The following is a 23185-nucleotide window of genomic DNA, read 5'->3' as shown; positions in this document are numbered from 1 at the left end:
TACTTTAGGGAAGGGTCTCCAGGCTGTTCAGAATCTCACTACTAGATCAGACTCATAGTGCTCCGCCTGTTTACAGCCTCCCAAGAGCTGGGATTACAGGCGGGCGCCACCATGCCCAGTCTCAATCACTGTCTCAGCACGCGCCAGGGTGGTGCCAGCACGGGACGCCTGGTGGCCCCTGTGCCTGCTTGCAGGCACTTTAATTCACTTTATCTATTTGGCAGTTTTCGATCTGTTCACTTTGGTTTCAACATAAGCAATATAAAATGGGAGCTTTGTTCCCTGCATCTAAAGTTGCCCTGAGCACAGCGATAGTTGGCGGGATCCCTGGGCACCAGCTCCCTCTGTGCGTGTCCTTCCCACCATGTCTGCAGCTGTGTGTGCCGGCCGCACGTGCCTTTGGCCTCAGACTCTGAAAATGCTTGATCCATTGGCCGCACCGCCATTTTCAGCTCTGACTTCTGTTTCAAGCTCATCTTCTGACTCCTTTCTTGTTTACTTTTTCTTTTTAATTGACACGTTGGACTTGTGCTTGTTTATGGGGTGCAATGCGGTAACTGAGCACAGGTAGGCAGTGTGTGCTGCTCAGATTGGGATCATTGATTGGGCTTTCCATCTCCTCGTCCTGGTGTTTGGGATCTTCAGACTCCTCTCTTCATTAAACATGTAACAGGTTGTTGTAAACCTCCTGCCTTCCGGCCCTCTTCTCTCTTCACCTCTTCACATACACCTCTTCTGGGCATCTCCCATCATTGAGACCTCTTTTTAGTCCAGACCTTTCTTTTTTTTTTTTGTGGAACTGGGGATTGAACTCAGGCCCTTGCGCTTGCCAGGGAAGCGCTTATTCCACTGAGCCATCTCCCCAGCCCCAGTCCAGACCTTTCTTAAAATCAGTGGTAAATGTTGTCTGTATCCATCCCTTCAATCTACTAAAAATGTGTACACTTTTTTTTAGGGAGACCCCATCCATCACTTATTAAATATGGAACTTTGTGCCTGGTGTAAGCATAGAGTATTGAAGGTACTCAGTAAATTCTCATTGGAAGAAGGACTCATAAGTATCCTAGGCTGGAGTAAGCCCAACAGCCAGGTAAGGACTGAGAATTTTCACTCACAGAGCATTCCAAATGGTGTCTGTCCTCGTTCCTAACTTTTGAAACAGCCCACATTTTGGACAAGGGAACTGACTGTGGCTTAGACCCATTACTACTGACAGGCGTGTGGCACAGGCAAGCTGCTTGGCCTCTCTGTGCTCTGTTTCCTCCCGTGGGTTGTATGTCTTACAGAGTAGAGGTCAAGTTTGGTCACATCACGTAGAGGGACCAGCACAGAGCCCCGCATGTGCTAGGCCCACCATGCACAGTAGTGGAGAATCAGGACCTTCAGACGTTGGGAACTCACACCATAACGGAGCCTCCTAGCCAGTTGGGCTGCAGAAACTTTGGCTCCTGTGGTCTTCCATGGACCTCTGAGGAAGGGGGCTGTTTCGCTTTTCTAAAAATGTGCTTTAGTTACAGCCTTTCCTATTAAGAATATTAATAGGAAATCTTTGCACCAAAGAGTCTGCCAAATAATTAACCGGAACTGCATAGCACTCAAGATGAGCTCACTGCTGCATAAAGATGTAGTTTGTACTTTTCCTTTTGACATTCTTATGTGTTTTCCATTTAATTATAAGCACCAGAAAGGCAGAGGGCATACTGTAGTGGTTTAGACTGGAACCTCTGGAGTCAGAAGGACCTGGTTCTAGTCTGCCTCTGCATTAACTTCATTGGTGACTGAGCAACCTCTTTTTTTGAGACAGGGTCTCCTTATGTAGTTCAGGCTGGCCTTGAATTCATGGCAGTCCTCCTGCCTCAGCCTCCCAAGTGCTGGAATTACAGGCAGGGACCACCATGCCCGGCACAGGCAACTGCTGCTTCTTCTCTGTGTTTTGGTTTTCTCATGCATAGAATGAAGGTACTAGTAATGCGGGTAGTTAGGAGGATTAGTGAGATAACACATACAAAACACACAGTACACTGAGTTACCATCACTGTCTTGCCCAATTGCATTGCCATGGTGTCTTTCTGTTGTACCTAGTGTGGGTCCTTGCCTGAGGGGTCAGTTCAGTCTGTGTCATGTGGCTCCTGCTTGCAGCACCCTTTCTCGTGTATCAGGGCAGAGGAAAGCAGTTCAAGTTCAAGCTAAGAGGGAGAGGTTGAGCTTGATTATTTCTCTACATTTAGAGTCACTGAAATTTCTCCAAATCTGCTCTCCTTGTTTTCTTTAATAGCAGTAGCCCAGGGGACACTGCCCATTTGACATGTTTACTTTTTTCTCTTTCTTTCCATTACTCATATTTCATTTACTGAATTTTTGTTTGTTGCTACTGGGGGAGGAATGTAAAACAGCAGTGAAGTGGAAAAACCAGAGCTCTCTGGCCACACTGGATTACCAAGGATTTGGCTTACTGATCAGGTTGTAGCTGGGGAGAAAGCCCAGAGTTCTATGAACTGAGCCAGAAACCAAATTAATGGGCTATTCACAACCTACAAGCCCTGGAGAAAGTAGAATCACAGCTCCAGGGTGAGAAGTCCGAGTGGCTCAGAATTGCAATGTGAGGTCCTATTATGTTTTGGCTTGTTTTATTTGGTAGAGTTGATCTGAACTGTTCACCCATCTCAACAAATTCCATGATTTGACACATATTTAATGAGCTCCTGGAGGGATAAGACAAGAGGAACAGAGTGGAGGACAGGGCAGGCATAGCAAAGCCTTTCGAAGTTTGAATTCCATTGGAAGAGCACCTGCTACGAGGGATTGGGGATTTGCTGTTGTGATGAAGTGGAGGATGCTCTGTGGGCTGCAGAGGTGGGGAAGTGGGAAGGCTTCCCAGACCAAAGCTTTTGTGTTGCTAGTGATTTGGGAGAGGGAGTGTGTGTGCAGGTCTTGGGTCCAGAAAGAGTGGTCTTCGCTTAGAGAACTGCAAAGACCTGGTCGTGGATGAGGACAGAAGGCTGAGGCTGGGGAGCTGGCAGGGCCGGGCCACTCAGAAGCCTTTATCTGAAAGACTTAGAAAACCACTCTACAGCACAGGCTGAGGGGTGATGTCATGCCCTTTGCATTTAGCAAATGTCAGTATGGCTGTGGATGGAGGAGGGGGAGAAAGGCGGAGCAAGGGTAGTACCTGAGGTGGCCAAGCAAAGGGAATGGGACCCGGATGAGTGGTATGTGTGGTAGGGGCCAAAGGTGAGGTCGCTCTTCACAGCTCCCTGCCAACCAGGAGAGCTGGGGGTGTTGGCCCTGCAGCCTTCTTGGGAAGGGACCATGGCATTTAGTCAATGTGTGGCACTGAGCAATGAGCTAAACGTGGATCCAAGTATCCCAGGAGCTCTGTTTCCATATGTGATGCTGCTGCTTTGGGGGATATGGGGCTCCCTGAGCTTCAGTGGCAGCTTGAAGTGAGGCCCTTGATGTCTCCAGAGTTGACACCTAATATCGAGGAGTAAGGGATTCCCACTCTGAGTGTTGTGCCAGACTGGGATGCAGGGGGTGTCTGCTCCTCTCTGTCCTGTCCTAGACTCACTGGTGACTCCCTCAGCAGTGTGAGTACAACCTCAGGACCTCTCTCCCCCACTAGTGAGTATGACCTCAAGAACTAGGTTTTCGAGGCATGCTTCTATAATTCACACAACCTAAGAGTTGCTGGTATTTCTGGGAGGCTGAAGGGCAGGACAGCCTGAGGGGAGGAAGGGAGCTATCTTGCTTTCCCGATACTTCCGATACTTCCGTGGGGCTTAGTGAGGGCTGAGGAGAGGACAGGCTTCCTGCCAGGGCTTCGCTCATCCACTCTGTAGATGATCACTAAGACGCTGCTGTGTTCTGGGGCCACTCTCCAATGGTAAGCAAACTACCAGAACTTAAATTCTAGCCATTTACCAGGACCCATTGTGCCTCTAAGCCCTCCTGGGCTTTATACTGAGAGAGACAGATATTCCAGGAGTGCTCTGGAGTGGAACCTATCTGTGGCCTCCAGCAGGAGTGAACTATGAGTTCTCCCAGGTGCCAAGTTTGCTTTCACTTGTGGGCCTTTGAACTTGCTTCTCCCTTGCCCTAGGCCTCTCTTTACCAACATTGGCAGTATTCCCATCTGTCTCAGAGAAACAGGTTATCTGTACTTCTGTCAGATATAACCTCAGAGAAAGCCTTATGCAATTTATTTAGCTCTTTTCCCTTTTGCTGCTTTAGGGCAGAATCCTTGTCAGTCTTGCTCAGCTTTTTATGCCTCGTTCTAGCACATGCCTGGCACATAAGATGTGCTGAATAAATATGTAGACTCCCACAATGTATGAAGATAGACTAAAAGTGGATTGACATCTTACATTTGATTGGAAACTGTAAAACTACTGGAAGAAAACACAGGGAAAAGCCTCTTTTTTATTTTAAGGAAGGGTATTCAGGGTCTCACTACTAGATCATACTTGTAGTGATCTGCCTGTTTACAGCCTCCCAAGAGCTGGGATTACAGGTGCGCACCACCACGCCCAGTCTCAATTGCTTTCTCAGCATGCCCCAAGGGCAGGGCTGGGGCAGCAGGTCTGCCCCTGCGACCGCTTGCAGGCGATTTAATCCACTGAGCTATTTGGCCAGCCTGGAAGAGCCTCTTGATAGTGGTCTGAGCACTGATTTTTTTTTTTTTTAATATGACCCTAAAACTACAGACAGTGAAAAAAATAGACAAATGGAAGATATAACCACAGAGCAGGAGAATATATTTATAAACCATACACTTGATAAAGAATTAATATTAATATCCAAAATATTACTTTGGAACTCAACTCAGGTAAGAAAACAACCCAATTTAGAAGCAGGCAAAAGACCCAAATAGACAATTCTCAAAAGATACAATGAGAACCAACAAATGAATAAAAACCCTTCAGCACTGCTAGTCACTAGGGAAATACAAAGTAAGGCCACAGTGAGAAATCACCTCACACTTGTTAGAGCAGCTATTGATCTATTTTATTTAAAAAGACAAAAGGCAACAAGTGTTGGTGAAAGAACCAACACTATGTAAAAAGGAACCGGCATGCACTGCTGGTGAAAATGGAAAGCCGTTTGGTCATTCTAGAATGTAGTATGGAGGTCCCTCAAGTGATTAAAAACAGAACTACCACAGGATCCAGTCACCCCAGTGTTGGATGTACGTGTAAAGAACTGAGATCAGTACCTCATGCAGGGGTGTACCCTCTGACACTTAGCTAGTGGCTACCGGGGCAGCCACTGATGGAGGAGTAGGTTGAGAAGACATATAAGACACTGAGTGGACAGAGTAAATAGAAAATCAAGCTCCTGCTTTCATTGTCTATTTCTATTCCCACAGGGGAGTTACTCTGGTTTTTAAAAGTGAGAAGATCAGAAATGGTGCGTTTGCCTCTGGCCCCTGTTGAATTGAGGCAGTGGGTACAGAGAGAGAAGGGCAACAGGTGGGACAGTGGACAGGGGCTCTCGAAGATCCTTTGGGCGGAGATCTTTGATGATGAGCAGAAATCTGCCAGATGCAATCAGGGATGTGTCAGAGCCGTAGGCATCCACGTCTGTCTCACTGGCTGGGATCTGGTAACCAACAGTGCAAAATGCACTTCAAAAGTTAGATTTTTCTTACAGATGCGCAACTTGTCCCGATTTCCTCCTGCTGAGCCCATCACCCATTCACGGTCCTCTCCTCAGCCGCCAACAGGGTGTGTAGATGCTGGCCTCTGGTGGTTGTGTGAGTGTGTGTGTGTGTGTGTGTGTGTGTGTGTGTGTGTGTGTAGGGGCTAGGCTGTCACTTCTGGACATGATAAGGCAAGTATAGACAGCTGCATTGTCTCTCTTCTCCCTTCTCCTCTGTTCCTTTCTATAAAAGACCCTTGCCCACTTGGACACCATGAGATGGCAATTTCAGGCAAATGGGCCCCTCTATTTCCATGGAGCTAGCTTTGAATAAATCCTTTCTCCTTTTTACCAAAGTAAATGCCCTCCTTTGATTTGGTCTGCAGCAAGCAAACTGACCCGAGTATGTGAACCTGAATGGCCAGTGACATCATGGGGGACACTGGCAGGTTTCAAAGAGGAAAAAACCTGGGTGGCAGCCATGTTTCTGGTTGTTAGCCCAGAGTGGACAAGGGACTCAGTAACCCACTGGTTGCAGGGGCTCCAGGAGTTAATCATACAATCTTTTTAAAAATAAGACAAGTGCTTCTCAGGGATCGTGGTGCCTCCATGCTCAACCTGCTTTATTCCTACAAAGCCAAATTCATCCTTTTCTCTACGGCATCCTGTGTAGCTGTTTGTGGCAGTCACTGCCTTCTTACCCTACAATTATAGTTATTTGTATCCTGTCTCAGGCTCCCCAGTGAACCTTCATCCCCTCTTGGGCAGGAACTGGGTCTTGTGCACGCCTGACCCTTAAGGACACATACTTTCCCATACGCTTAGCAGATACTTTATCGATCCTTCAAACAAAGAATAATGAGGATTTCTGGCTAATACATTGAAGATACACCTATTATAAGAGAGAGAGAGAGAGAGAGAGAGAGAGAGAGAGAGAGAGAGAGAGAGAGAGAGAGAGAGAAATTCTGATGGAAGAGAAGGGAAAGATAGCTAGCTTTGGAGCACAGAGACCCTATTGATGGTTCTTCCAGTGGAGGACGTTGGACGATCTTACAACTTTCCAGTGGGAGTAGCCAGGATAAGAACAGGAAGGTAGAGGGGCCACTAAATATGGAAGGGACAAGACAAACTGACTGCCTATTTTCCTGTTTTGGTCTTGGGAGTGGTAAAGGCCATTAGTATTTATCTTGCATTCTCCCTGAAACTCTGGGGCACAAATGTCCAGGTTTGTAGTGAGATTTCTGATGTCTGGTTGGCTAGTTGGTTGATTTGAGGTTTGGTTGGGGTTTCTTGTCTTCCCATGTTTTCTGAATTATTTTTTTTCTGAGGGGAGTTATTTTTCTGTACATGTACCATGTTTTATTCTGAAGAATTTAGACATGAGCAACTAAGATGTGTTGTTTGCTGTTGTTATTTAATCAGTGTTTCTGAAGTTGAATTAATGTTTAAAACTGAAATTAATTTTAAATGGAAACTTGGGTCACTCCTGAAAATGTACAACCAGTATTACTTTCCCAGTCGGCCACTGTAAAAGTAAATGTATTTCTAAGGTAAAACACAGAAAACTAGTTTAACTTATTTGTACTAAATTGGGTACTTGTATGTTGTAAGACATATAATTTCATGTACATATATTTTATCTCATGATCAATCTGTCACCACAGTGCCATAGTTTACATGGTATATTCTCATTTTTATAATCAAGAAAACTGGGATCTTGAAAATTAAGTAATTCCGAAGTTAGGTATTTTAAATTTCCAAACAACTACTGTACATAGATTTTATTTGCAAATGGGTTACGTAAAGAGAATCTCGTGAATTTTGTGGAGCTGAACAGTGGAACAGAAGGTGGTGGGAGATGATTCATTTGTGGAATAGCCACTGCCATTATTGAAGTATTCACTTGGTAAATAAGAAGCCAATCTAGGGCCGGGGATATGGCTCAGTGGAATAAGCGCTTCCCTGGCAAGTGCAAGGGCCTGAGTTCAATCCCCGGTTCCGGAAAAAAAAAAAAAAAAAAAGAAGCCAATCTAGTGACATATGGGCAGACAAAGCAAAAAAGGTCAAGTGAAGCAGGAGCTCTTTCCTAGGAGGAGCAAGCCCTGGTGCCCACGGGTGTCACAGGGGCCAGCTGGCCTTTGGCTTGTAGTCTACCAGTGCTGCCGCTGGCCATGATACCACCTCCTTTCAGGACAAGCAGCAACATGGTGAGAAAAGCACTGCATGGAAACAGAAGGCAAGCTTTGCTGGAAGGGATTTACTGAAGATTGAACCCAGGGCCTTGGCACTGAGCTACATCCTTAGCCTGTTTTCATTTTTTATTTTGAGACACAGTCTCGATAAGTTGCTAGGTTGCCCAGACTGAGCGTGACCTCCTGATCCTCCTGCCTCCAAATGCTCTGGTTTCCTCTTATTAATTGAAGTCAAATTTATTCCCTTTATCCCTTAGAGCTGGAGGTAAAGTTCTGATCGGAGCCTGCAGAGGTGGTTCTGTGGGGGTGTTCCAGGCTCAGAAGACAGAGGCAAGCAGTGTTTGCACCATGAAAGCCAGCTGCCCTGTGCAAGCACCCAGCCTACCCCGGACTAGCAATACAAAACAGATGTCTGGTGTACACAGAGGGACCACACAGGCTCCCAAACTGCTAGGACTTTGTCTTGATGGTTTGGGAAAAGGACAGAAGATGGGTGGCACTGGTATGCCAAGAATCGACAAGAGCAGCAACTGAACAGACCTCACTTTGCGTTGGCTGAGCCCCTTGGCCTCAAAGAGGAGATGCTAGGGAAGCCAGCGAAGGCTGCTGTGTCCCCTGTCCCCACTCCCTGCCCCCAGTCCCAGAACTTTGTGTGTTCGCTTGGGCTTTCAGCTGGGATGTGGGAAGATGCGGGCTCTTCCAGGTCAGTGAAAGAGAACTGCAATCAGGGCAAAGAGCTCAGTGCTAGGAACGGCTCTTCTGCTCTGTGTCGACATGTTATTGAATGTCGTGCACATCATGGCTTATATTATAAAGCTATCCTACTCAATAAATGGTTGCCTGATTGGGTTAATCATGATGACTAACTTTCAGGTAAGGTTTACCAGGTAGAAATACTAATAAATGGCTGGAGAGATAGCTTGGCTGTCTAAGCACCTGACTGGCAAGTGCAAGGTCCTGAATTCAATCCCGGGTACCACAAACTCTGCTGGTCCTGAAACCAGGCACACCTGTAATCCCAGCACTGGGGAGGCTGAGACAGGAGGACCACTACAAGTCTGAGGTGCATAGTGAGACCCTGTACCAAACAAATAAATATTTTAAAAAATACTAAATAATGAATGACCAAGTGTTCCTTAACTGACCAGCCAGAACCCTACACTACAATCAGTGTACCCAGGAAGCCTGCATTTTGAAGAACTAGCACAATAACAGACTTTAAGGTTCAAATCCTGCCTTTGAGAGTGGTGATGGCCAAAGGATTCAGCTCCCAGCTTCGCAGTATTCATTTAGCGTAGAAAGCAGTTTGCTCTCAGATCAGCTTTTTTCTTCTTCCAACTCTCACTTTTTCATGTATCTGCCAACACACTCCTCATTACACTGGAACTGATCGACATCTGCCTCCCAGCTCCACAATTTGTTAACCGCAGGATCTTTGCCCAGTAAGTCATTTCATATCTTTGTGCGCCATCTGTTCATCTGTAAGCTAACAGGCGTATACAATGAGGATGTGACGTAATGACGCACACCAGCTCATGTAGCCCAGGCACAAAGGCTTTGGCGCGTCCTGTTACGCCCTTGGCTTGCTCTCCTCATTTTTAGCCAGCGATCACGCATAGCGCATTTTCCTGAGTTAGCGGGGCTCTGTAATCTCACCACAGACAATGAGAACCGCATGCCGCAGGAGCACTTCAAGATAACAGCACAGGAAACGCTTAACACATAGTCCCTACTTACCGGCCGGTGCATAGAGGGTTTCCTTGCCTTCAGTGGAGTCAACTTCACTCACCAAGGTGTCCCCAGGAGCCTGGCTGTCCCCAGTGCCTGCCTGCCTGTCTCTCTCAGTCAGTGTTCTCTATAGCAGTTCCTTTTGGTTCCTCTGACTCAGAGTGTCTTAGGTCATTCTGACACAGCCCTCTCCCTACTCCTGTTCTTGCTCCTACCTGCTGTCTGTGACATTTGTCATCTTTTTTGACTGTTCAGCATCTGAAACCCCATCCCTGTATTGGAGGGTCACCATTCCGCTTCACACACACACACCCTTTTGGTCTGGCAGCACCGTTCCTGATGTATGTCTTGGGGCAACTGTACCTCACCAGTAATTCTGGCAATCCCAGGTTATCCAAATTCTCTTTCTGGAATCAGTTTTGGTTGCTTACAATTAAAAAATGAATAATAAAATCCCAGTATCTTAAAGCTTAAAAAAAAAAAAAAAAAAAAAGCTTGCCAGCTCCTCCTTGTCCTTCCTGCCTACTGTGGCTGTTGCCTCCCAGGGCTCCCTGAGCTTCTGTATTGCATTTATCTATTGGTTATGGCATTTTGTCATATTTGCCTGCTTTTTCCCCCTGGATTGTTCTCTCCCTAAGGACAAGAATGAGAACCGTGTGGCTCTTGGCAGTAACTATCATAGAGCATAGTACCTGACACATAGTAGACCCTCAAGAAATGCCAAATGAATAAACAGTCAGAACCTTAGTATACACAAGCCAGCTGGAAGCAAGACAGTAGTTTTATGTCAAGAATCAGCTCACTGGCCAGTCATTTGCTATCCTGGCACCACTCCTAGTCTGATCCCAGAGGAAACCAAATTTCCTTTAGGCTTCAGCAAGGAAGAAGGTCTTCCAGCAGCATCCCGGGGAGGAGGGTGTGCTGTTGGCTACATCTTGAAGTGGGTGAGTAATCCCCCAGGCAGCACTTAGTTCCAAATCCTGGCTTAGAATGCAGTCATCTCCTGAATCTCCCAGCTTAAAATGGAAAGTGACATTACTCATGGTGAAGGGCAGACAATAAAAAAAACATTTAGGTGGGGTCCAACAATGGGGTGAGTATTCCCTGATGGCGGATGACTACATCACTGCCACTCAGAACCCTTGCAGACAGTCCAGTCACAGCAGGGCCTTTGAGCTGCACAGTCAGATGAGCTCATCACCCGGCACCTTGCTCTCTGGGGTGTCAGGAGGTATTTTGTTCCTTAGCCTACAGCACACATGATGGGAGGGAGCCATTGGTATGCATAACACAAGGTGGCAGATCATGGGTTTTGTCACCCAACATAATTAGATTAAAGCCCAGATCATAGGCTTAGCAGCTCGGTGATTCTGTGTAAGTAATCTAACCTCCCTAGCCCCTAAGTCCTTTGTAAAATGAGTTAAATCACAGTACCTATTCAGGGCCACTGGGCTGAATACGCAGAGCCATCTCCAGAAGACCACTCAAGGCCTGAGGTGTTGTCAACACTCACCAGACAGTGGCTGCCCTCATGGGCTGCTCCTTGGCCACCTACCTTTGAGGGCCTCTGTTCCCTTCTCTACCCTTCATGTTTTTGTTTCTCTGTTAATGTCACCCAGTCTCCAGACCCTTTCTTTTTTCAAGAGTCATCTCTTGCCTCTTACACCCTCCTGAGCTGAGCCCACACCCTGGACTCTCCATGGTCACTGCTCTTCATTTCTAAGTTCTTTTTTTGTCATTTTGTAGTTGTCTCTCAGCTTGTGTACCAAGACCCCGCTATGCAAAGCCTAGACCGTCACTAGTGCTTCTCCACTTCAGAACCCATGACCTCACACACCAGGAAGCAAACTTTAGTAGAATAAACCAGTATGATTTTAATAAGGCTTGTGAACAGATTGTGCATAAGGTGATTAAAGAGTTGAGGCTCATCACCAGTTTCCAGGGCCCCGGAATAATGGACCTAAAACTACAGAAAGCAAAGGGGGTCTGAGTCCAGTTCTATGAAAGTTGAGCATAGGGTAGTAATGGTGACAATGAAAAAAATCACAGATGCGTGATTTCTTTCCATAGGAAAGAATATACCACCAACTTTCTAATGATAAACTTTAATGAGTTCATAAATCAGATGCAGACTTTTTAAAGGAATGTATACTTTTCCGAAAGCAAGCTCTATGCATGTACAAGTGCGGAAACCCTTAGCATTGAGCAGGTAGTTCTACACCAATGCACCAGAGACACACTGATCAGCAGTTGCTCTGGGGTTTAGAAAATGTCCCCCATTTGACCCCAAGTGCCTAGAGTTACCTAGTCATCCTTTCAGCACATATCCTAGTTATTTGCGTACTCAGCACATTTAAGGTGTAGCTTTCTTTATGCTGAGCACGTTTCTAGATAGCATGGAAGATATTATAAAAATAGATAAATAAAGTAAATAAGGTTGAAGTTGTTTCAAACCCTGAATTCTAGGAACGTATCACCCAGCAGAGGAGGCTAGTTTGTAGTAAAAACTTTCATGGGGGAAAATGTCCTAAACAAAGCATCTAGTTTTAATATGAATCCCTATCAGGTATCAATCATTTCTGATGGAGATTTGGAGAAGAGAGATCAGTTGAGAGGGTGTATAGACCTGACTAGGGTCTCCGTAGGTGCAGGCCAGCAGGTGCGGCAGGCAGAGGGTTCGGCAGAGACAAAGAACAGAGCTGGGAAGATACAAGCCAGGAACAGGAAGCGTCCAGAGTCAGCTAAGGACGCCATGCACGAGTTCACGGCAGGGAGGCTGGAAAGACCACTCTGTGCCAGATCTTATGTCACACCGCAGGCTCAGCATCCCCATTTTGGTATCAACTCATCGTCTGAAAGTTAGTGTGGCCCAGATAGAACTGTTGGTTCCTTTACCCAACTCCTTCCCAGCTATCTGTTTAGGAATATTTCAGATCTTAGTAAGTGGGTCCTCAGCCCAAACATGAAATCAGTGTTTCTCTCCTGCACCTATGCCCATCCAATTCATCAACAAGTTGTTATGTCCACAATACATCATCAACCTGATCTCTCTGTCTTCTCCGTTCCTTCTGCCACATTCCAAGCCCCCATCATTCCTACCCGCCTCTGCGTCCCATCCCTGACTGTCCAGGGCACCTTGCTTCACATGGACCTTATCCATGGCTTGCTCAGAACCCTCTAATAGAGGCAGGGGACACAGCTCAGGGGCGGAGCACATGCTTACTATGTAATAGGCCTGGACTCCATGTCCAGCACCTGAAAAACACCCGCAAACAAACAAAAGCACCAAGTACAAGAGGTCTGCTGCCCCCAGAAAAGGAAGCTGCATGACGGGGAAAGGGGACAACACTTTTAAATCTTCATCTTAAGAAAAAAAGAGATACCTGTGTACACTCTGCTGAGAATGAACAAATGTTAACATTTTCTCAGATTACTTCAGATCTTTATCTATGTAGAAGGAATGAAAGATAAGTGAGGCAGTTGAGATCTCCCTTGGTTCCCTTTTCCATGACATTTCCATCCTTCTGAAGATACTGTGTGTACATGCGTGCACGCGCATGCACTGTATGTACACAGTGTGCTCAGTGTGTGTGGCCTGTAATTTGCTCTTATGCATTTAATATTGTTCCTGAAGTAGCCCATTCTCATACAGTACCTATAATACTTGTAACTATAAGACATTCCAAACTGCTAATTTGTGTTGTATTTCTATATACTCTCCAGGAGTGGACATTAATGCTGCTCTTCACTTCTCACTATTATTAAAACTGCTGGCAAGAACATCTCTCTACAGAGGGCTTTGGACTGTACTGTCTACCCTTGTTAACTTCTTGCTTTATACGCACATTTTAACAGACATTTTAAAATAAGATTAAATTTCTTTAAAATCCTACAGCGCTCATAGTATGAGCCCAGGAACACTCCAGTCAGAGTTACAAGGAACTTTTGTCTTCAGCTACAGATTTCTGCCCACCTCAGACCACTGAGTCAGGATCTTCAGGGCTGAGCCCAGGAGCTGCCCCCCATGAGCCTTAGATGTGGTCCAATGAGAGGCACTGGACAGACACGTGGGGCCAGGCGAAGGCAAGAGCAGCGAGTCGGGTGGGAACAGGGCCGCGGGGAAGCGCTGGAGAGCAGTAGTGCTTGTGGACGGCTTTCCTGTTCCAGGCACATGTCTGGGTGAGACGTGTGTCCTGTGTCACTCCGAGCAGAACAGTGAGAGAATCTAGGGCTTCATTAGGCTAACATAGCGAAAGCTTTCCAAGGACAAGAAAGGTGAACGTGGCAGTCAAAACATGGTCTGTGCTTCTGTCCAGCCTGGCCTCAACCACTGGCCTTCTCACTCACTTTGCGACTATGTGACCTGGGGAAGTGGTGTAACCTCTCTGAGCTTCAGTTTCCTCTTCTGCACAATGATAACAGTAATGCATAGGAAGTTTGTAACACCTATGATTTAAGGCACAAAAACCGATTAAATCTGAACCTCTTGCAGAGCTGATGAATGATAATGGTGGTGGTGTAAATGATGCTTACAATGGTTACTGTGTGACTAGTTATTTATTTATTATGGTTCTGGGAATCAAACCCAGGACTTTGTACTTGACAGGTAGGCGCTTGTGCCACTGCACTGTGCCCCTGGCTGCAGCCCTTTTGTAGTCAATACATGTACATCTTCCAGAGTTTGGTTCCAAGTATTGTTACTTGAAATGCTAAGAGATTCTTAGCATGGATGTCATTTTAATATCACTTGATAGAAATCTCAAGTATGTTATCCTCAATCACTCCATTATTCTCATAGGAAAATGTCAACACAGAGTTAGCTGTGAGATGCAGGTTCAAGAAATGCGTTACAATGGAAAATAGGGACCTCTTATATTGCTGGCTGTGGGAGGCCAAGTCACAGGGCCAACTCTCTAAATGTCTTGTTGCACACACAAGCCCAGCCCTAGCACACGCAGGCCTCGCCTCCACCATGTGGTCATAGAGGTCAGCATCATGCAGTGTCAATGTGGCTCAGTGGCTTTGTGCTCAGAGAAGGGCCAGGGCCCAGGGCTTGGGGCCAGGGCCAGGCATCTGCCTGCAGACCAAGCACACATGCTGAGACCCCAGAGGCCCTGGCGCCGTGCCTCCCTACCCCACCCCTTTCGTTTCAGGACCCTTCTTTATCGCACAGCATCTCACACTAACCACGGCAGCTGAGGGCAGGCAGGAAAGTGCTGGCTTGATCTGAGTATCAGCTTTAGCTCTTAAGACCTGGGTTCCTTAACCTTTTGATTAAAAAAACCAAATAAACAAACTAGGACTCATTTTTTTAAAAAGCAGCTTGAGGGTCACAACAAAATTGAGCAGAATGCACAGTGAGTTCCTTCTCCCAGCCCCCAGATGGCTTCTCCCAGGATCAGCGTTCTTCATCATGCTTGGTTCGGGCCGTGGACCTGCACCTTGGTTACTCAGGACTGTGGTTTATGCTGTGGCTCAAGCTCGCTATACCATCAGGAGGTGTGACAAGCGTAGTGACATATATTTACTCTTAGCATATCCAATAGATGATTTCACGGTCCAAAAATCCTCCATGTTCCACGGACTCATGCCTCCCTTCCTCCTAACCACCATGGACAGTATTCTGCCTCCATAATTTCAGTTCTTCCAGAAAGCCATATGGTAGAAATCAGGCAGAATTTAGCCTTTTCAGATTGACTCCTTTCACTTAGTAATAAGCTCAAATGAGGATTCATTCCTTCACGTCTTCTTGTGGCTTGATGGCTCATTTTTTAGTGCTGAAGAATATTCTAGCATGTGGACACATAGTCTCTTTTTAGACCCAATTTCTTGGGCTGCATTATAGGAGAAACTGAGAGAATAAGCAGTGAAGATAAACACAAACGCTGAGTGAGCGCTAGGTCCAGGCACTCTGCTAAGTGCCGCTCTGCACTTAGTCCTTCCTGCATCCTGTGCCGAGCACATCATTCACTCTCTCTTTGCAGAGGAAGAAAATGAAGCCCGTGGTAGCTAAATAATTGCTCGCGGCCACCTATTCAGGAAGGGGTACCTGCAGTTTGAACCCAGACATCCCGATTCCAGGACTTAGTACAGACATCACTTAACAGTGGAAATGTGTTCTGAGAAGTGTGTTAGCAGGAGGCTCTGTTTTGTGACCATCCTAGAACATACTTGCACAAACCAAGGCAGCTCTGATGTCACTAGCCTTATAATTTCACGGGACCACCACTGTGTCTGTGGTCTATGGTTGACTGAAGTGGCACCATGCTGTGTACAACTGTGTCTGGGCTACCAACTCCCAGGAAGTTTCGTAATGATTTTGCACATAGTGAAGATAGATTGCCAAATGGTATCACCTGTTATTGTTAATATCTTGAAGTAGAGCTATAAACATTATAATGTCATAGCTCTTCGCTAATGAAGACTAAGAGATGTTCAGACATTTTCTGCTACTGTGCTGCAGATGGGTCAAAGAACTAGGACTATGAACTCAGGTATAGAGGCTCAGCACAAGGTACCAGGTGGGTTGTCCCATTTGATGCAGTGATGACAGCCATCCCAAAGGCCCCAGAGGGGAAGCAGAAGCTCCTCAGGGCCCCAGCGGTGCTCCCTAGGTTTCACCCTGCCCTGCGTGCCTGTTCGCCCAGAACCACCAGCCAGCCTGTGATCCGGCCACATCCCAGCATACAGGCAGCCCCAGAAGCCCTGGGTCTGTTTGTGTCTGGCCAGTGGCGTGGGCGCCTTGGCAGCCATTCCCTGTATATCCCATCACAGTGCCTGTGTGTCCCCACTGGCCCAGCAGCCAGTCTCAGCCTGGACACATCTGCTCACCCCCGGTCCCCTCCACTTCCTTCTGTCTTGCTGGATTTCCAGACAGAGTCAAAAATGGGTTCACATCAAATACGATTTGTTTCCCTTTGGTGTAATTTTCCATTTATAGCCGGCCTTCTCTTGGGAGGCTTTGTCCTTCCTCTGTCTTTTTCTTTTTTTTTTTTTTTTCCTGGGGATTTGGGTTAAACTCTCAGTGGTTTGTTCTGGACCCTGTGGTCAGCAGCCCAGCTGGTCATTCATTCAGAATGTCTCCCGAAAGCCAGAATGTCTCCCGAAAGCTACCTTTACAGAGCTCACGCTAATTTCTGTGGCTTCTGAGACCTGAGTGGCGCTGTGCCCACAGAGCCGGTGTGAATTGTCTAAAGGAGGCATCCCACCCAGGCCTGCAGCGGGAGGCAGCGTTGGCCTGGTGAGAGGGACGAGGGTGGTAGTCCCGGCAATAGCACACATCTGTGTGGTCCGTAGAGGCGAACACACTTATTCTTGGGAGGTTGGCGCTGTCTAGACCCCCTGCATTACACAGGAGGAAGTGAACAAACAGGAGTGAAAGCTGCGGTCTGTCGGCTGGACCCCTTGGGGGATCTGGCCCTCCTGACTCACTGGCCCAGGGGCTGCTCCCAGCCCCAGCCCTAGCCACACTGGTCTGTTTTGGTCCCTTGTAGCCACAGTGTGTCACAGTTCCTTTGTACCTGCTCCCTCCTGCCTGGACACGGTTTCCCTCCTCTGCAGTTTATTCACCCCAGCCCATCTTTTACACCTCAAGTGTACCTTTAGGTTTTTTTTTTTTCTTTTTATGTATTTGGCATAGGGTCTTACTAGGCAGCTCAGACTTGTAGTGATCCTTCTGTTTTCAGCCTTCCCAGCACTGGATTACAGGCATGTGCCACCATGCCTGGTCTCATTAGTTAGCTCAGTATACCTGGGGGCAGCACTGGCATAGCCTGTGGGGCTAGGGATCGAACCCCAGTCCCTGGGCTTGCCCAAGCAGGTGTTTAGTCTGCTGAGCTATCTCACTGTCCCTGTACCTTTTTTTTTTTTTAAAGCATGTTCTCCTGGACACCCCAAACACACACATGCACACACTGAGCCCAGCCAGCTACTCCAGGTACCACCAGCCCCTGCTCCATGGCACTGTCTGGGATTTAAGTCCCACTTTTATTTGCACAATTTTCCAATTAACGTCCGGCTTTCCCTCCAGACTGTACTGCCCAGTTCTGTGAGGGCAGAGGCTTAGAGTGCTGCTGTGGGCAACGCTGGTGGCACTTACCAGGCCAGACCAAAATGGTCTGTTTATCATCTGTCTCATCCCGCGGGCCATTAATTTCCTGAGGGTGGTGTCCAGGTCTTTTTCTAACAATTCTCAGCTCTGTAAATATTTGTCGAGTTGGACTGAGTGTACCACACTTAATTGAACAGAGTAACTTGGGAGGAGCCTTCTGAAATCTCGGAACTTTTGATGGAGCAAGCCCACAAAATACAAACCTTCATACCATGAGGAGGCAGTGCTTTCGGCCCTGAACTTTGAGGAGCAGGCTGGAGGAGCATGTGACTTTCCCAAAGAAGCAGTGTCTTGTGGTTGCAATTCCAAGAGAAAGAAAGGCTCTCTGTCCCTCCAGGGTTCATCTGAAGGTTAGTGAAAGTAAGCGCATAAATAATGAGTGGAATCTCATTGGATGCGTGGAATTTGGTTCTTGTCAGCCCTGGGCTGGCGTCATGTCCTTATCTCTCTTGGATGACACTGCCTGGCTCGTTCACTAGTGCTGTCATCTGCTGTCAGCTCCGTAAGAGGTGTGGGCTGGTGGGAGGGAGATTTCCCCTTCAGGGCTGGCCCTGTCCTGGGATCGGCCCTGGGTCTCCAAGGTCTCCTCTCCTTGGAGGACAGGAGGCGAGGGGAGATGGGGCTTCTCTCCTCCTGGGAGGAGGGTTTCATGCCTGCTGTTCACCCTCCAGGGTTCACAGAGGTCATGCCAGGGAATTGCAGACTTCCACATCCAAACAGGGCCCAGCTTCAGCCCAGCTCACCTTAGTTCCAAGGAAAATAGTTATTTGGAAAAACTGCTTTCCTTCCTGCTGCCTCCTCCTCCCTGTCATAGCAGATCACGATCGTGGTCGTCAGAGGGTTGGACAGCTCCCTTCAAGACACTAGAGAGAAGCCACTTCTGAGTTTAGAGGATTTAGGTAGTTAAATTCAGTAGTGGGAGCACAGGAGAAATTAACAGGCAATTTGAAAGAACATCACGGGGTTCCAGTAGGCCATTATGATGTTTTTAGGTTTCCACAGCTTGCAATAAAAATCTACCTGTTTATCTCAAGTAAGGCTGAAAGCTGACACTGCCCACCTTGAACACCACTTGTCCACCACTGAGACGTGTTCCTAGCCTAATGGGTACTCAGCAGATACTGCTCAGGGAGTACAGAAAAGATGAGGCTGACCTAAGGTTCTGACAGCTTCCCACACAGACCGACACCCTCAGTCTCGCCATGCTTTTATTAAATGCTTCAGGCAGCAGCGTGTTGAATTGTTTGCCATTCTGCGCTGTCTTCCAGCTCTAGTTCTTGCTTATCCAGAATTTTGAAGTTTATTCCTGACAGTTAACAAACCTAAGTAGAATCCTAATTCATATCTAAGAAGGACATTTAAGGAAAAAAAAAAAAAAAAAAAAAAAACTTTAGCTACCAAGAACCCATTTTTAGAGGAGGCAGAGCCCTGGGTAACCTGAACACATACGGCAGTACTGAAAGAGAACATCCGGGGCTTCAGTGGCTAGGGCAGAATATAGACAGTTTCTTGAAGTTGGCCCTGCAGAGCTAGCCTGCCCCTGAGTAGGCTGGACTCGGGCAGGCGCAGTGGAGCCCGGAGCCAGAAGAGGGCGCGCTGAGCCAAGGGTGCCACCAACGTGGAGCCCTTGGAGGGCCCCGCAAAGAAGCCGTGTTAGGTTTCATCTTTGTTTTTTCCTGCAAGGTTTTGCGTTCTCTGCAGGAGGAGAAAGAGTTTCACCCGATCTGTGCCAAATAATGATTTGATGACTTCACATGTTAAACATCAAATCCCAGGGATATAATCTCTCTCCCTACACTTTTCTGAGCGAATTCCCACACTGTAACTTTTGCAGCAGCTGAACCGTGCCCCCGGGAGTCACAGTCTCCAAGCCCTGGCTCTAGGCGTAGATACTGAGGAGGCTCATGTGAGTTCCTTATGCAACATTCACAGCATCTTAATTAAGGAGAAAGCTATCTGCTCATCAGGGTGGAATACTGGAAAGCCTTGTTTTTATTTACCAGCTTCCTTGATACATCTTTTTCCTTGCAGTTTGCATCCCCAGTCCTGGAATCCAGGAAGCCCTGCTAGCGCACAGTACGTTTATATGTGGACCCAGTTCCTGGCAAGACCAGTGTTAAGAATTTGTCAGGAGGTTTGCACAAGTCCCCAGAGACCAGTGTATGAAGTTCACCTTAGTGCAGTTTGGAATGGCAAAAGTTTAAAAACAAGATTGCATTAATAATGGAGTGAGAAAGAAATTCTACAGCCAAGCAAACAGCAAGCACTGTAAAAAAGACACACATGCATGTGTTTATGAAGAGAGGAAAAAGAAAGCCCTAGAACAATATGTATAGGCGTACTCATGACTGATTTAAACCTCTGTGTGTGTGTGTGTACACACATAGAAACCTAAGACATAATTACTGCTGGGAGAGGGAGGGGATACATAAGGAAAAAGTCACATTTTATTTTGTTACTATAGGTATAGTTCTAATTTTTTTCTTTTTCTTTTTTGAGACAGAGTCTTACTTTATAGTTTAGGCTAGCTTTGAATTTACCAGGTAGCCCAGGCTGGCCTCAAACTCTTGGCAATCCTCCTGCTTCGGCCACCCAAGTGCTGGGATTATAGGTGTGTGCCATCACACCTGGCTTGATATTTTCTAATTTAAAGGAAAAAAAAAAGAGAGTGGGCATGGTGGCATGTACCTGTAATCCCAGCTCTTGGGAGGCTGTAAACAGGCGGATCACTACGAGTCTGATCTATTAGTGAGACCCTGAACATCCTGTAGACCCTTCCCTAAAATACAAAAAAGAAAAGGAAAAAAAATGCGTTTAAACAGCACTTCCAAATCTCGCTAAAGAGAGGGCAGGAATGCTGTTCATTGACCTTTCCCAAGCATGCGAAGTCCCTTCTACCAGAAAGTCTTCCCGAAGCCCACCCACCCTGGGCTCTTCCCCTTCTCTGTGTAGCTGAGCTTTCTGAAGGGAGCAGGAGGCTTCACATGGACCTCACACTCTGGGCTTCCTTGGACCGTCCCAGAGCCCACTCTGTGCTGGCTGCCACCAAGAGTCTCCCACATGCTCATGGAGTTTCTAACCCAGTGGCTGCTTGAACTTGGAGTCCCCCTTCCGACAGTTGGGCTGGTTTCACCAAGAGCACTGGCTTCTCAGCTTCAAGTGTAGTCTTCTTCCTTTACCTGCCTTTGATTAAAGACCTGCCAGGCTTCTTTACCTGTAGCCATCCTTTGAAATAGGGCTTCCCTCTGTCCCAGGTCATCTCTCTAGAGTACATGTCTGCCTCCGCTTCTTCACAGCCTACAGTGTCTCCCAAATGCCATCCCATGCCTCTGCCCCAGTTGCAGTCACATCCCTGTCACCACCAATAAGCATTCCTTGATGTTCTGCAGACACATCCCGCAGCAAGACCCTGTCTTCCCCCCGCCCCCCATCACCTCTGCTGGGTTAACAGCAGGTACAGTGGGTATGAGGTAGCACTCACCGCAGACAGAGCCATATTCTCCTCGCCTCAGTACCTATTGCATCTCCCCACAGTTCTACCTAAATATCTACTAAATGTTCCCTCCCTTTCATCAGCGTCTTAGCTCAGATCAAAAAATTCTCAATCTTGACTCATAGCAGTTGCTTCTCTATAACTTGTTCCTCTTAATTCATCCACAGTATAACCAACCTGTCTTCTTAAGCCACAGATCTGACCATGCCTTGCCCTTAATCACATTTCCTATGTTATTTCTCACTGGGCACAAACCAAACGTCTTAGCTTGCCAGTCTAAGCTCTGTAGGATGTGGTTACAGCCTACAGTCATTCAGGCAATGAACTAGACACATGTGACGGGTTGGGCCTTGGAGATACTTCTGTGAATTAGAGAGTTGTGACCCCTACTTTGATAGAGCCCACTGTAGCAGACAGTCTGAACACACAGGACTCTTTGAAGAGTGGGTTGTGACTGAGACACGAGGGAAGAGAACAAGCAAGATGCAGAAAACTTCTCTGTAAAGCCTGTTTATACTGTGCTCCAAGGGGGCATCTTTCCTGACTCTGGACTCCTTGGGGGAAGAGCTCTCTGGTGATTTGAGTATCAAGTACCTGGTTCATGGTAGTCTCAATAATTATGAGATAAAAAGCTGGCTTGGCTGCTAGGTGGATGGGTGGGTAGATAGTTGGGTGCACATGTTCTGAGCCAAGCTGGGTATTGATGTGTTTGGGGTCAGTTAATGCTGAAGCCTTGAGTGTATGGCACTGGCTCACATGGGGGAAGGAAGGGCTAGATTAAGTGCTCTACCTCTCTGTCACTTGGTTCCATGTCAGTTTTCTCCTTTAACATTATGGTTGCAAAATGAGCACAGTTTCTTTTTCAAATAGAAAGCAATGGCTTTTTGAGGGGCTGAGGAGATAGCCCAGTGGTCTGAGTGCCTGCCTGGCAAACACAAGGACCTGGGTTTAATCCCTGGTACTGTATGTCATGCTGGTCCCAGAACCCTGGGTGCACTGTGCTGGCCACTGAAACTGGGTGTGGTGGTGCATGTTTGTAATCCCAGTGCTGGGAGGCTGAGACAGGAAGATCACTATGAATCCGAGCTGCATAGGGAGACCCTGTACCAAATAAATAAATAGATTTTTTTTCTTTTTAAAAAGAAAGTAATAGTTTGTTTGTATTTTTCTTTAGTGAATAACTCTCAACCAGTTGGCTTTGGCTCCAAGGAAAATTTGCAAGCAGAATAACCAGAAGGATGTGTAGAGCGGCTGAGGGCCTGGCCCTGAGTTCACACACTGGCCAGGCTACTCACCCAGATCCAGGGACACTTCACCAAGCCCCCAGTTTCTCTAGCTATGACATGAACAACAGCAGAGCCTGCTTTTGGAGGGCTGCTCAGAGAACTCGAGGACACATACCAGCAATGTTAGAGGACAGCCATTTCCTTAGCCTGGCCTGTCCCCAGGCCGCCCATGCGCCTGAAAGAATCGCAGCCAAAGATGACAAAGGACATGCACTTTGGGCTGTTTTTCTGGTTGAAAGGGAGAGATTCTCCAGCTGGGCGCTCCTTGACTCCAGAGCAGCCTGAGAGCGGCCCCTCCCAGCCGTGGTAGTGGGCCTATGTCTTACTTCCCTGTCTCTGTGTGGGCTGGTTCGCTGAGCCAGCCACAACCAGGCCCTGGGACAGTGCCACGAGTTTCTTCACAGTGTGCCCCTGCTTTCTCTTAGTTTGTCTGTATGTAGTTGGGGCTTCTTCCCATGACCACACCTGTTAGGTAGCTGAAAACATCTTCATGAGAATTGAAGAGCACTGTGAGGTAGCACCGCCACCTTTGGATTGCTCCAGCTACAGCCATCCCCTGTTCCTCTCGGCGGTGGCACCTGGCTGTAGGAGAAGTGGGGGCCACTGGGCCTCTCCTCAGAAGGGAAGACCCCTACAGGGTCCTCTGAGGTTCAGCTCTCCAGCAACCCTTTGCTCGCTGTGCTCTGCCCACCCTTTGACCTTTATGACTCAGGTTGGGGCTGCTGGTCTCTCTCCACTG

The 23185-nt window shown here is 47.3% G+C and overlaps 1 protein-coding gene across 4 annotated transcripts in view; it reads right to left on the bottom strand.

The window, feature by feature from the left end:
* The window catches only part of Fgf1 (fibroblast growth factor 1), a 96674-nt gene that overhangs the window by 38039 nt on the left and 35450 nt on the right, over nucleotides 1-23185 (bottom strand). Inside the window, exon 1 of one of the 4 annotated variants that reach the window (XM_023704038.1) lies at nucleotides 9567-9637. The exons of the other annotated variants lie outside the window; for them this stretch is intronic. The gene's annotated coding sequence lies outside the window, so the exon portion shown is untranslated. Of the gene's footprint in view, nucleotides 1-9566; nucleotides 9638-23185 lie in introns of those variants that run through there. 4 annotated transcript variants of the gene reach the window in all.

This window comes from Octodon degus, unplaced genomic scaffold, assembly GCF_000260255.1.
Source record: "Octodon degus isolate 3935 unplaced genomic scaffold, OctDeg1.0 scaffold00185, whole genome shotgun sequence".
NCBI lineage: Eukaryota > Metazoa > Chordata > Mammalia > Rodentia > Octodontidae > Octodon > Octodon degus.
This window is presented reverse-complemented; position numbering and strand designations above follow the sequence as displayed.